General features: G+C 33.6%; 1 pseudogene; it reads left to right on the top strand.

Moving 5' to 3' along the window:
- The first annotated feature begins 15,150 nt into the window (after positions 1-15,150).
- LOC148948930 (profilin pseudogene) lies at positions 15,151-15,534 on the top strand (annotated as a pseudogene).
- Positions 15,535-15,811: the final 277 nt, after the last annotated feature.

Below are 15,811 nucleotides of genomic sequence, written 5' to 3'. Positions count from 1 at the left end.
AGTTTAATTATTTTTCTTTCTTTTCCACAGATAGCTTGGCACTGGAACACGTAGAGAGTTTTTCAATAGCTCATTTTAAAGGAAATTAATTCGGTTAAAAATCATTAGTAACTAAAATAAATTTTACAGTAAAGAACGGACTTTCAACCCCTAGTAACTAAAATAAATTATAATTTCATGTTATCCGGGTTGCAGCGGTAGCTAGCAACCTAGTAAGAGACGATCACCTCCAATGTCAAGAAATATAAAACCCCCCAACTCCTAAAAAAAGAGTCAGATCAAAACAAAAAGTACACCATTAGAACCGCCTTGTCCGAATCCTCTATAAAGGAAACTTACCTCCCTTTGGCTTGAATAACAAAGAAAATATATTGGCTTGAAAATCAAGAAAATTGACTTTTACCACGTTATTCTCCACAAACGGGATATTTTTTTCTTTCCGCTTTTTCTTTCTGCTCAGCTAGCTGGGCACTGGAAAATCATAGAGAGCTGTATAATAGCTCATTTTAAAGGAAATTGCAACATCTAGTCACTTTTGTATTTAAAAATAAAATACTTTTTAAAGTAGAATCAATTTTGTCAAAAAAATTGCATTTTTGATGTATTTTCATACTGCAGTCTTTTCAAAGATATTTGAATTTTGAAGCAATAAAACAGTCCATGTAATGAACTCTATAGTAATAATAGCTACTTGTCTCAATAGTAACCGAAACTCCTGGAACCAAAATTTTCTTTTTTGGCTTAATCGCTAAAATTATTATGTAAACTGCAAAAATATTTATGATGCCTAATCAGTAATAGTAATTTTTTAATTTAAACAACAAAAATACATGAAAATTCTAAAATTAGTTTTGCTTTTTGTCTCCTGGAAGAAATTTTTTTTTCATCTCAGTTCAAATTTATTATTGTATCCTGTAACCCGTAAAGTACATATCTCCATATTATTGTCTCATAATTGCAATTATTTTAGTTTTCAGTCCAGAATCACTAAACTTATTATTTAAACTGCAAAAATATTTATGGTGTCTAACCAATAATACTAATTTTGTAATTCAAACAAGATAAATACCTGAAAGTTTTAAAATTAGTTTTGTTTTATGCTAGGTTTTAGATACTCGACACGGGATTTTGTGTGCTTAATAATTTTAAATCTTGAAAAAATATGGTCTCACGCGAGTGGAAAAAAAGAAAGAATAACCAAAAACAATATCAAAATAGAACAATCCAAATTTCTACTAATAGAAAACTTTACTACACAAAAAATAAAGCTAACATCCTGAAATATAAGAAAAGTTTATTTAAAAGAGATAAAAATGCCACCAAACGCAATAAAGCTCGAGCACGCGTAAGGATTGCTACTAAGATGTCTTGTGATCCAGGATTTAAGAAAATGAAATATGACAGAGCAAAACAGAGGTATCTTACGGATCAGGGGTATCGAGAAGGGAAAATTGAGACAGCGAAACAAAAGAGCAAGGAACGGTATGATAACGATATAGATTACCGAAACAAACATAAGAAAAAAGTTGCTACCAGAATAATGGGTAGATACTGGGGTGACAAAAGCTATAATGAAAAAATTAAATTCTCTGCGAGGTTGTACCGAAGAACGCATAAGGACAAAGGGAAAAATTACATTCAGAAATACAAGAAGATGGCAAAAATGCAGGCTGATCTTTGTAAATTGAGAAACATTTTACGCATGTTTTATCGGGATCACGAAAAGTATTCGAAATTACAGATTAAAATTCTCTTTGAAAGAGCGGATGCTGTTGAAAAGTCGGCTAGAAATGCTTTGGCAAAGCTTCATGGCAATATCCAAAAGAAATGTTGTCAGTTTAACGAAAAGCTTCCAAGGTATGGATTGGCAACTGCGGAACAGTTTATAGATGCAATGGAAAATGTTCGACAACACAGTGAATATACGGAGGCGTACTTCTTAGAAAATTCGTATATTAATTTTGGAAGGAGCAATTGCAGTTTATGTAGCAGCAATAAAAATATATATACAAGCATACCTATCAACAGCGAAGGAAAAGCAATGTTTTTCAATTATGGCGAAAACGAGCCTGTTAGGGTTATTAGTAAATGTGTTTGTAAGACTAATGATTTAGAACAAATTCCTGGAACACCGACTCAAGAAAAAAGCATTTCTAACTGTGTTTTAAACAGTTCGTTTAGTTCTACTGAATATTTGGCAAAAAATTCTCTGTGTAGTAGAACACACTGTCCTGAAAAGTACGAGACAACTATTGAAAAATGCTCTAAAACTAGATCTGACAAGGAAATTATGATGGCTGAAGTCACCTATAACAATCTGAGTAAAAATTCAAAACCAAAAATTGGGCAGCAGGTTACTTGGCAATGTCACCCTGATATCTGCAAGCTCTATCCGACGGATATTGAATTATGTCAAATTCTTTTTGATATCCTTGAAAACAATATAGCATTAAAATTTTCAACTGACAAAGTGGTTAATTTCTACCTTGGCGGCTTGGATTATTGTGAAATCAATTACAGGGACACAAGAAAGCATGGGCATTCGTTATACTGTAGCCCAAATGAGGGATGTCAGAGCTATTTGCGTTCTCTAAGGGCACTAGCTCCACATTTTCCTGTCTTGAACTGTTTCATTAATAGCGTATATAAGGCAGTATCAAAATGTAAGATTATACAACATATTAATCTACTAAAAGTCGAGGGCTCGTACAAGGAACTAAGTCATCACATAGAAGAAGTGTCAAGTAGACTCTGTCGTAATAATAGTCAAGACTTCATTTACGGTGATGGCAATATTAGAGTTTCTGTGGATGAAAATACAATAATAAAATTATTTGGTGAGAGCCTTGATAAGGTAGCTAACATTAGGGATGTATACCCCACAATGCATTGTGACAGTTGTGAGCAGATAAAGACAAATTACCAATTGAAGAGTCTAAGATCCCTTTCAAATAAGAAAGGTTTTGATGTAATGATGGCCACGATTTTAGAACACCTACAACAGGACATACCCAAAGATGACAGAGAAGAACTAATTCAATGTACAGGTTGGAAAGAGGATGTCATAGATTCATTCTTTGTCTGTGATTACTGTGCTGGGAAAATGTTGAAAAGTCAGGAGAATGTCCGATCAGTATTAAATAACCTTCATATAGACTGTACACCGGAATGTATAAAGTGTTTAAATAATTTTGAAATGGCAATGATTCGATTTGTAATGCCTTGTCTTACGATCGTCAGATTAGGGCAAGTAACTGCATTGAAGAGACCTAGAACAGAACTTGTTGACGCTCTTAAGGGGAGATACAATAAAGAACGACACCTAGCCCATGTTAATTTAATAAAGATCGAACTCTTCCCTATACTAACTTGCATACGCAACTTCACTATAGTTAAGATTACAGTATTTATATTTTTACATTAAAAGACGATCACTGAAATAACAAACCATTCCATACATTGGACTTAGTTAGCGACTTGATTGTTTGAGTTTCGTCTCTTACTATTTAAAAGAAGAAAAAGCCGTAAGCTTTTTCCTGTTTGTATTTTTACAATAAAGAACGACACCTAGCCCATGTTAACTGTGACATAAATAGGGATTATGTAATTTCCATATCCGGGTTGCAGCGGTAGCTAGCAACCTAGTAAGAGACGATCACCTCCAATGTCAAGAAATATAAAACCCCCCAACTCCTAAAAAAAGTTATAATAAAGAACGACCTGTTGCCTATACTAAATTTTATACGACACTTAATTGTAGTTTACGTTATCCGGGTTGCAGCGGTAGCTAGCAACCTAGTAAGAGACTATCACGTCCAATGTTAAGAAACATAAAAACCCATAGTTCCTAACAAAGGAGTCAGATCAAAACAAAAAGTACACCATTAGAACCGCCTTGTCCAAATCCCCTGTATAGGAAACTTTCTGTCCCTTGGCTTGAACAGCAAGGGAAATATATTGACTTGAAAATCAAGAAAAGTGGCAGCTACTACAACATTCTGCCTAAACGGGATATTTATTTTCTTTTTTTCTTTTGTATCCAGAGATAGCTTGGCGCTGGAACATCGTAGAGGGTTGTTCAATAGCTCATTTTAAAGGAAATTAATTGGGTTAAAAATCTATAGTAACTAAAATAAATTATTTCTAAAAGAGAATTTATAATAAAGAACGACCTCTTGCCTGTATAAATATTATACGGCACTTAATTGTAGTATAGGTTAGTAATTCCACAGATAGCTTGGCACTGGAACATCGTAGAGTGTTGTTCAATGGCTCATTTTAATTCCAGGTTGCAGCGCTTGCTAGCAACCTAGTAAGACACGTAAAAAAAGAATGACCTCTTGTATGTACTAAATTTTATACGCCACTTAATTATAGTATAGGTTAGTAATTCCACAGATGGCTTCGCACTGGAACATCGTAGAGAGTTGTTCAATGGCTCATTTTAAAGGAAATTAATGGGGTTAAAATTACAATAAGGAACGAACTGAACCCATAGTAACTTAAGTATTAAATCAAACAGTTCGTGGTCATAATAAAGAGCTGTGTAATGGCTCATTTTAAAGAAAACTGCTGTATATAGAAATTATAATAAAGAACGAACTCTTTCCTATACTAAATAAGCCTATACTAGTTAATCATATAGTAATGATATAATTTTATTGATAGCTGAATTACAAATTAAAGAAAATGATCTCGGTTGGATTTGAACCACCAACCTTTCGATTAAAGGCCGATCGTGCTTGCCACTTGGACTCTGACGTCATTAATTAAAGTTTTAAATTAACAATATGATACACATAATACTTTTATCAATTTTCTTTTCATATTGCAGTCTTCTCAAAGATATTTGATTTATTAATCTGGGTTGCAGCGGTAGCTAGCAACCTAGTAAGAGACGATCACTCCATATAGTAAAAACTAAAGTAATCCATAACTCCTGAAAAAAGATTCAAATCAAAACAAGAAGTATACTATTAGAACCGCCTTGTCCAAAAATTCTATATAGCAAACTTACCGTCCTTTTGCTTGAATAACAAAGAAAATATATTGGCTTGAAAATCAAGAAAACTGACTTTGACCACGATATTCTCCACAAACGGCTTCTTTTTTTCTTTCCGATTTTTCCTTCTCCTCAGATAGCTGGGCACTGGAAAATTATAGAGAGCTGTATAACAGCTCATTTCAAAAGAAATTGCTACATCTAGTGCTTTTTGTAATTAAAAATAAAATAGTTTTTAAAGTAGATATAATAAAGATCGAACTCTTCCCTATACTAACTTGCATAGGCAACTTCACTATAGTGAAGATTACAGTATTTATATTATACATCATTATAAATTATAAAAGGTTCGAATGTTCGAAGATTATAGAGTTAAAAATTTTCCCACACCGGGAATCGAACCCGGTCCTTCTAAGTGAAAGTTAACTATCCTAGCCACTAGACCAAATGGGACCATAAAAAAGTATGATTTAAGAACCATATGCATATTATTATTTCACCATACCTTTCCGGGTTGCAGCGGTAGCTAGCAACCTAGTAAGAGACGATCACGTCCAATGTTAAGAAATATAAAAACCCATAGTTCCTAACAAAGGAGTCAGATCAAAACAAAAAGTACACCATTAGAACCGCCTTGTCCGAGACCCCTGTATAGGAAACTTTCTGTTCCTTGGCTTGAACAGCAAGGGAAATATATTGGCTTGAAAATCAAGAAAATTGACTTTAACCACGTTATTCTCCCCAAACGGGATATTTTTTTGTTTTTTTTCTTTTTCTTTTCCACAGATAGCTTGGCACTGGAACATCGTAGAGGGTTGTTCAATAGCTCATTTTAAAGGAAATTAATTGGGTTAAAAATCTATAGTAACTAAAATAAATTATTTCTAAAAGAGAATAAATTTTTCCACCAAAAACTGCATTTTTGATGTCTTTTCACACTGCAGTCTTTCAAACATAATCGTATACCAGCGGTAAGATTTGAATTATAATAAAGAACGACCTCTTTCCTATACTAAATTTTATAGGCCGCTTAACTATAGCTTAGGCTAGTACAGTTATTATATTTAAGGCCAATATATTAAAATTTTCCACTAAAAGACGGTCATTGGAATAAAAACCCAATACATACATTTGATTTAGTTAGCTACTTGATTGTTTGAGGCTAGTCTCTTACTATTTCAAAGAAGAAAAAGCCGCAGGCTTTTTCCTGTTTGTAATCAATTAGAAAGAGTTCTACCTTTAATGTAATCCGGGTTGCAGCGGTAGCTAGCAACCTAGTAAGAGACAATCACATCCAATGTTAAGAAATATAAAAACCCATAGTTCCTAACAAAGGAGTCAGATCAAAACAAAAAGTACACCATTAGAACCGCCTTGTCCGAAACCCCTGTATAGGAAACTTTCTGTCCCTTGGCATGAACAGCAAGGGAAATATATTGGCTTGAAAATCAAGAAAATTGACTTTAACCACCTTATTCTCCCCAAACGGTATATTTTTTTCTTTTTTTTTCTTTTTTTTTTCTTTTCCACAGATAGCTTGGCACTGGAACATCGTAGAGGGTTGTTCAATAGCTCATTTTAAAGTAAATTAATTGGGTTAAAAACCTTTTGTAACTAAAATAAATTATTTCTAAAAGAGAATAAATTTTTCCACCAAAAACTGCATTTTTGATGTCTTTTCACACTCCAGTCTTTCAAATTACAGTAAAGAACGATCTCTCGCCAATAGTAACTGATATACGGTGGCTCCAGGGGTAGCTTACAAGTACATAAAAGGATAGATATGGCTCATCGTAAATGCAGAATATGTAAGTTTCATCAGATATAGTTTCATGTTATAAGGTTAGTAATTCCACAGACAGCTTGGCACTGGAACATCGTAGAGAGTTGTTTAATGGCTCATCTTAAAGGAAATTAATGGGGTTAAAAACCTTTTGTATTTATAAAACAAATTATTATTAAAATAGAATCATTTTTCTTACGAAATTACATTAAAAGAAGATCATTACAGTAACAAACCATTGCATACATTGGACTTAGCTAGCTACTTGATTTTTTGAGGTTCGTCTCTTACTATTTCCAAGAAGAAAAAACCGTAGGCTTTTTCCTGTTTGTAATGCGGGTTGCAGTGTTAGTTATTCGGGTTGCAGCGGTAGCTAGCAACCTAGTAAGAGGCAATCACGTCCAATGTTAAGAAATATAAAAGCCCATAGCTCCTAAAAAAGGAGTCAGATCAAAACAAAAAAACACCATTAGAACCGCCTTGTCCGAAACCCCTGTATAGGAAACTTTCTGTCATTTGGCTTGAACAGCAAGGGAAATATATTGGCTTGAAAATCAAGAAAATTGACTTTAACCACGTTATTCTCCACAAACGGCATATTTTTTCCTTTTTTTCTGGGTTTATAATAAAGAACGACCTCTTGCCTATACTAAATTTTATAGACCACAGCTATAGCATAGTCCGGGTTGCAGCGGTAGCTAGCAACCTAGTAAGAGACGATCACGTCCAATGTTAAGAAATATAAAAACCCATAGTTCCTAACAAAGGAGTCAGATCAAAACAAAAAGTACACCATTAGAACCGCCTTGTCCGAAACCCCTGTAAAGGAAACTTTCTGTCCCTTGGCTTGAACAGCAAGGGAAATATATTGGCTTGAAAATCAAGAAAAGTGGCAGCTACTACAACATTCTGCCTAAACGGGATATTTTTTTTTCTTCTTCTTTTCTTTTGTATCAAGAGATAGCTTGGCACTGGAACATCGTAGAGGGTTGTTCAATAGCTCATTTTAAAGGAAATTAATTGGGTTAATACATTCAAGGGGCGTATTTGCTTTCAAGATATTAATAAAGGGAAAATGCATGTCTTACTCGTCCAAAACAATAAATCTTGAAAACACAGACAATGAAAATAAAAACAACTTAACAAGCAATTAAACATAGAAAAAAAAACACGACAAAAAATAAAAGATGAAAATGTCATATTATCATATATGCAAAAAAAGAACCATCTATTATAGAAAACTGGGAGCTTCAAGCCTGCAACCCCGGGGGGTAGGGAAGGGGGGTTTTACATACAATTTAAACCATATTAAGAGCTTTTAAGGAAAGACACCTTTTTCATTAAGATAAATTTATGTATATTTCACATTATCCTAACTATGGCTTCCAGCTCGCACATAGTAGCGTTCATTTTCAGAGGATGCATTGATAATAGATATAGTTCTTAGGCGTTATTGCCGCTTTAAAAGGATTAAGAATAACATACCTATTTAAGGAAAGACGAAGGGAGAGGACTCCAGGGGAGGGGAACCATTTTCTCCGTCACCAGCTGAACACTATTTTTATTTTTTTATAATAAAGAACGACCTCTTGCCTATGCTATATTTTATTGGCCACTTAACTATAGTATAGGTTAATCAAGTTTGCATAAAGTTTACAGTAAAGAACGAACTTCAGCCCATAGTAAATAAAATAAGGTTATAATTTATGACTCAAACAAGTAATTTGTTTGCTTTGGTCTAAAATACTGTCACCGGTGTTTTATAATCAAGATCGAACTCTTCCCTATACTAACTTGCATACGCAACTTTACTATAGTTAAGATTATAGTATTTATATTATGCATTATAAAAGGTTCAAATGTTCGAAGATTATAGAGTTAAAAATTTTCCAACACCGGGAATCGAACCTGAGCCTGTTCAGTGTAAGTTAACTATCCTAGCCACTAGACCATATGGAACCATAAAGAAGTATGATTTAAGAACCATATGCATATTATTATTTCACCATACCAATTACAATATTACATTAAAGAAATGGGTTTCGTTGAACCACCAACCTTTCGGCTAACAGCCGATCGTGCTAGCCACTTGCACTATGACATCATCAATTAAAGTTGTAAAATTCACAATATGATACATCTTCATAGTCGTGGGTAGTAACCATATTGGAAGTTATCAGTGAATACAGTATTAATACTCAATTATATTTTCAGACAGTTCTTGGTAACGAACTGTATCGTAAGAGTGACTCGTCTCAATATCCGGGTTGCAGCGGTAGCTAGCAACCTAGTAAGAGACGATCACGTCCAATGTTAAGAAAGATAAAAACCCATAGTTCCTAAAAAAGGAGTCAGATCAAAACAAAAAGTACACCATTAGAGCCGCCTTGTCCGAAACCCCTGTATAGGAAACTTTCTGTCCCTTGGCTTGAACAGAAAGGGAAATATATTGGCTTGAAAATCAAGAAAAGTGGCAGCTACTACAACATTCTTCCTAAACGGGATATTTTTTTCTTTTTTTCTTTTTTTAGTTGTTTCCAGAGATAGCTTGGCACTGGAATATCGTAGAGGGTTGTTCAATAGCTCATTTTAAAGGAAATTAATTGGGTTAAAAACCTTTTGTAACTAAAATAAATTATTTCTAAAAGAGAATAAATTTTTCCACCAAAAACTGCATTTTCGATGTCTTTTCACACTGCAGTCTTTCAAACATAATCGTATGCCAGCGGTAAGATTTGAACCCACGCCTCCGAAGAGACTGGTGGCTAACACCAGTGCCTTGGACCACTCGGCCAGGTTGCCTCTCATAAATAATATATATGTGAATCCGGGTTGCAGCAGTAGCTAGCAATCTAGTAAGAGACGATCAGTCCAATGCTAAGAAATATAACAAAACTCCTAAAAATAGAGTCAGATCATATAATAAAGATCAAACTCTTCCCTATACTAACTTGCATACGCAACTTCACTGTAGTTAAGATTACAGTATTTATGTTTTTACATTAAAAGACGATCACTGAAATAACAAACCATTCCATACATTGGATTTAGTTAGCTACTTGATTGTTTGAGTTTCGTCTCTTACTATTTAAAAGAAGAAAAGGCCGTAGGCTTTTTCCTGTTTGTATTTATAGTTAAAAAACAAACTCAAGTCCAAAGAAACTGAACACTGTGGTTCATTCATATTATCTTCATTATTTTAGCTAGAATGTAAATAAACAAGTTTCTTTTTTTTATAATAAAGATCGAACTCTTCCCTATACTAACTTGCATACGCAACTTCACTATAGTTAATATTACAGTATTTATATTATACATCATTATAAATTATAAAAGGTTCAAATGTTCGAAGATTATAGAGTTAAAAATTTTCCCACACCGGGAATCGAACCCGAGCCTGTTAAGTGAAAGTTAACTATTACATAAAAGATCGATGTGGTTCATTATAAATTATAAAAGGTTTAGAGCTTCTAATGTTCGAAGATTATAGAGTTAAAAATTTTCCAATACCAGGAATCGAACCCGGGCCTTCTAGATGAAAGCCAGCTATCCTATCCGCTACACCATATGGGACTATAAAACACCATGATTTAAGAACAATATGCATATTATTATTTCATCGTATTTTCCGGGTTTTCCGGGTTGCAGCGGTAGCTAGCAACCTAGTAAGAGACGATCACGTCCAATGTTTACAGTAAAGAACGATCTCTCGCCCATAGTAACTGATATACGGTGGTTCCAGGGGTATTTTCCGGGTTTTATTACTACTTAAGAACGACAAAGATGTAAATTCTCTCATTCTTGATTAGATAATGGTTAGATCGAAGCAAGCTATACGCAAGTTGAAAAAACAGTACTACACAAACAACAGAGATAGTAACTTGAAAAGAAAAAAGCAAAGGTATTCAACCGACCAGGCGTATCGAGAAGTAATAATTGAGAGAGCAAAACAAAACAGCAAGATGTGTTATCTCAATGATGAAGATTATAGACATGCAAAAATTGAGAAAGCCAAACAAAAGTTCAAGGAGAGTTATTACAATGATGAAGATTACCGCATCAAATATAAGAAAAACCAAAAGCAAATGGAATTCAACCGTCCAGGTGTATCGAGAAGTAAAAATTGAGACAGCCAAACAAAAGATCAAAGAGCGTTACTGGGGTGACACAATCTATAATGAAAAAATTAAATTCTCTGCGAGGTTGTACCGAAGAACGCATAAGGACAAAGGGAAAAATTACATTCAGAAATACAAGAAGATGGCAAAAATGCAGGCTGATCTTCGTAAATTGAGAAACATTTTACGCATTTTTTACCAGGATCACGAAAAGTATTCAAAATTACAGATTAAAATTCTCTTTGAAAGAGCGGATGCTGTTGAAAAGTCGGCTAGAAATGCTTTGGCAAAGCTTCATAGTAATATCAAAAAGAAATGTTGTCAGTTTAATGAAAAGCTTCCAAGGTATGGATTGGCAACTGCGGAACAGTTTATAGATGCAATGGAAAATGTTCGACAACACAGTGAATATACGGAGGCGTACTTCTTAGAAAATTCGTATATTAATTTTGGAAGGAGCAATTGCAGTTTATGTAGCAGCAATAAAAATATATATACAAGCATACCTATCAACAGCGAAGGAAAAGCAATATTTTTCAATTATGGCGAAAACGAGCCTGTTAGGGTTATTAGTATATGTGTTTGTAAGACTAATGATTTAGAACAAATTCCTAGAACACCGACTCAAGAAAAAAGTATTTCTAACTATGTTTTAAACAGTTCTTTTAGTTCTACTGAATATTTGGCAAAAAATTTTCTGTGTAGTAGAACAAACTGTCCTGGAAAGTACGAGACAACTATTGAAAAATGCTCTGAAACTAGATCTGACAAGGAAATTATGATGGCTGGAGTCACCTATAACAATCTGAGTAAACATTCAAAACCAAAAATTGGGCGGCAGGTTACTTGGCAATGTCACCCTGATATCTGCAAGCCCTATCCGACGGATATTGAATTATGTCAAATTCTTTTTGATATCCTTGAAAATAATATAGCATTAAAATTTTCAACTGACAAAGTGGTTAATTTCTACCTTGGCGACTTGGATTATTGTGAAATCAATTACAGGGACACAAGAAAGCATGGGCATTCGTTATACTGTAGCCCAAATGAGGGATGTCAGAGCTATTTACGTTGTCTAAGGGCACTAGCTCCACATTTTCCTGTCTTGACCTGTTTCATTAATAGTGTATATAAGGCAGTATCAAAATCTAAGAATATGCAACATATTAATCTACTAAAAGTCGAGGGCTCGTACAAGGAATTAAGTCATTATTTAGAAGAAGTGTCAAGTAGACTCTGTCGTAATAGTCAAGACGTCATCTACGGTGATAGCAATATTAGAGTTTCTGTGGATGAAAATACAATAATAAAATTATTTGGTGAGAGCCTTGATAAGGTAGCTAACATCAAGGATGTATACCCCACAATGCATTGTGACAGTTGCGAGCAGATAAAGACAAAATACAAATTGAAGAGTCTAAGATCCCTTTCAAATAAGAAAGGTTTTGATGTAATGTTGGCCACGATTTTAGAACACCTGTGAAAACTTGCCCAATTTTAGAAGAAAGGGGAAAACACCCATCAAAAGTCATAAAATCTTAATCAAAATCACACCATCAGTTTCAGATTATAAGAGAATGTCACAGTAGAGCTTTCAAGCTCCTATCTCCGAAAATGTTGAATTCGGTATTTCTGCCAGAAGAAAGATCACGTACGCGTGTTTATTTTCCCTTTTTTCCATTTACCAGGGGTGATCGTATCGACGCAGTGGTCCTAAAATGTCGCGAGAGGCCTTATTTAAACGGATATTATAAGTTTTAATGCCTTTTTATAAAAAAATAATTTTTCTTTTTATAAAGAAAAATTAAATTTTTTTATAGAAAAGAAATTTAACGCCTTCTAGAAAAAATATAGAAAAGTGGCAGCTACTACAACATTCTGCCTAAACGGGATATTTTTTTTTCTTTTCCACAAAATATCCCCTAAACGGGATATTTTTTTCTTTTTTTTCTTTTCCACAGATAGCTTGGCACTGGAACATTGTAGAAGTTGTTCAATAGCTCATTTTAAAGGAAATTAATTGGGTTAAAAATCTTTTGTAACTAAAATAAATTATTTCTAAAAGAGAATAAATTTTTACACTATAAACTGCATTTTTGATGTCTTTTCATACTGCAGTCTTTGCAATATTTGAGTTTTGTACATATATCATAATCGTATACCAGCGGTAAGATTTGAACCCAAGCCTCCGAAGAAACTGGTGGCTAACACCAGTGCCTTGGACCACTCGGCCACGCTGGCTCTCATAACTATATATGTGAATCTGGATTGCAGCAGTAGCTAGCAACCTAGTAAGAGACGATCAGTCCAATGCTAAGAAATATAATAACCCAGAACTAAAAATAGAGTCAGATCAAAACAAAAGTACATCATTAGAACCACCTTGTCTGAAACCCTACTATACATTAAAAGACGATCATTAGAATATCAAGCCATTGCATACATTGGAATTAGTTAGCCACTTGACTGTTAAAGGTTCGTCTCTTACTATTTCAAAGAAGAAAAAGCCGTAGGCTTTTTCCTGTTTGTAATCCGGGTTACAGTGGTAGCTAAGACCCTAGTAAGAGACGATCACATCCAATATTAAGAAATATAATAACCCATAACTCCTAAAAAAAGAGTAAAATCAAAACTAAAAGAACACCAATAAAACCGCCTTGTTCGAAACCCTTATATGGGAAGCTTTCTGTCCCTTGGCTTGAACAACAAGGGAAGTATATTGGCTTGAAAATCAAGAAAAGTGGAAGCTACTACAACATTCTTCCTAAACGGGATATTTTTATTTCTTTTTTTTACAGTAAAGAACCATCTCTCGCCCATCCGGGTTGCAGCGGTAGCTAGCAACCTAGTAAGAGACGATCACGTCCAATGTTAAGAAATATAAACACCCATAGTTCCTAAAAAAGGAGTCAGATCAAAACAAAAGTACACCATTAGAACCACCTTCCCCGAAACCCCTGTATAGGAAACTTTCTGTCCCTTGGCTTGAACAGCAAGGGAAATATATTGGCTTGAAAATCAAGAAAAGTGGGAGATACTACAACATTCTGCCAAAACGGGTTATTTTTTTTCTTTCTTGTTATCCAGAGATAGCTTTGCACTGGAACATCGTAGAAAGTTGTTCAATGGCTCATTTTAAAGGAAATTAATTGGGTTAAAAACCTTTTGTAACTAAAACAAATTATTTTAAAACACGATAAATTTTTTCACTAAAAACTGTATTTTTGATATCTTTCCATACTGCTGTCTTTTCAAAGACATTTGATGTCTTTTCAAAGACATTTGATTTTTGAAGCAATCAAACAGTTTTAAATTAAAAGACGATCTTTAGGAGATCATACATAAGCGATCGATAAAGTAAATGTAACGAACTGTATGGTAAGAGCGACTCATCTCAATAGTAACCGAAACTCTAAGGAAACGGAATTTTAATACCAATAGATACATCAAAAGAATTGAATTTTTATGCTGACTTTAAATGTATAAATTTCATCAAGTTTGCTTTTAACCATCAAAATTCACGAGCCTGGGAAAATTTGCTCTATTTTCGAAAAAAGGGGTTACATAAAGGACCAATATAGTTCATTATAAATGGTGTTTTTCAATACGTTTTTTTTATATATAACATCAGGAATCATCAAATCATCAGATATACCTGTAGTAGCTAATGTTATTAACATCCTATTGCAAAAGAAAATAGAAATAGTATTTATAACATTATAAAAAGCATGTACATATATTTGTGTAAAATGCAGAAATTCTTTTATGGTCTTAGTAAAAAATCTAATTCTCTTTTAGGGTTGTATAAAAATAGTGATTTGTCAAATGAAACTAGATTAATTCCTGAAATTTTAAATAAAATAATTTTATTTAGCTGCCAACTGCAAAACTGTTTAAGATGTCTGAGCAATAATTTAATTTTTTTTTTAATTCAAACCAGAAAAGAACCAAAAAAATTTTAAATTAGTTTTGTTTTTTGTTGGGTTTTAACTACTTGACGCAAAGAAAATCTGGTTCGTCAATTAAAACTAGAATAATTTCTTAAAATTTTAAACAAAATAATTTTGTTTAACTGCAAACTGCAAAAATATTTATGGCGCCTGAGCAATAATTCTTATTTTCCAATTCAAACCAGAAAACTACCTAAAAGTTTTAAAATTAGTTTGGTTTTCCTTTTGCTTGAAGTGACTCGTTACGTCGATTTATGGAGTGAAAATATATTATTAAATTGAATAATTATCAAGATGAATTCTTGGATTGATCATATTATTTTGTGTCAATTGCTATCAAAAGGTATTTCAGAAGCTGCTATTATTTTTGTTGATGGTTCAGTTTTGGCAAAGTCTAGGGGATTTTCTGCCACAGCAGCTGAATTGAAAGCGTTTGTATCAACATTTGACTCGGATGAGTTTTCCGAGAACGGTATTAGGATGGGAGGAACGAAGTATTTTTACCTCTCAAAGGATCATGGTGTTGTCCGGGCAAAAAAGGGACAAAGTGGCTTTCATGGAATGAAGCTGAAACAATTGTATATTATAGCTCTGTATGATGTGACAAACTGCCCACCACCTGAAGCTGCAATTAGAGTAGAAGGTTATGGTGATTATTTATCTAAAATTGGGTATTGAAAAATAAATTTAAGGATACAAATTTGAAAGGAAAATGAAACAGCTTGCAAGATCAATGCAAGTTGTAAGGATGTTAAATGAGAAATCTTGGTTTGAGCGGTAGCTAATAACATAGTAAGAGACGATTTCGTCCCTTAATAAAAACCATAACTCCTAAAGCAAGAGTCAGATCAAAACAAGAAGTACACTATTAGAATTGCATTAAAAGACGATCGTTGGAATAACAAACCATAGTAATATATTTCATTATAAATTTTATCAGTCAAAAGTATATTAC

This window comes from Artemia sp. Qi Xiang Cuo, chromosome 9 (assembly GCF_049724085.1).
Source record: "Artemia sp. Qi Xiang Cuo chromosome 9, ASM4972408v1, whole genome shotgun sequence".
Lineage (NCBI taxonomy): Eukaryota > Metazoa > Arthropoda > Branchiopoda > Anostraca > Artemiidae > Artemia > Artemia sp. Qi Xiang Cuo.
This window is presented reverse-complemented; position numbering and strand designations above follow the sequence as displayed.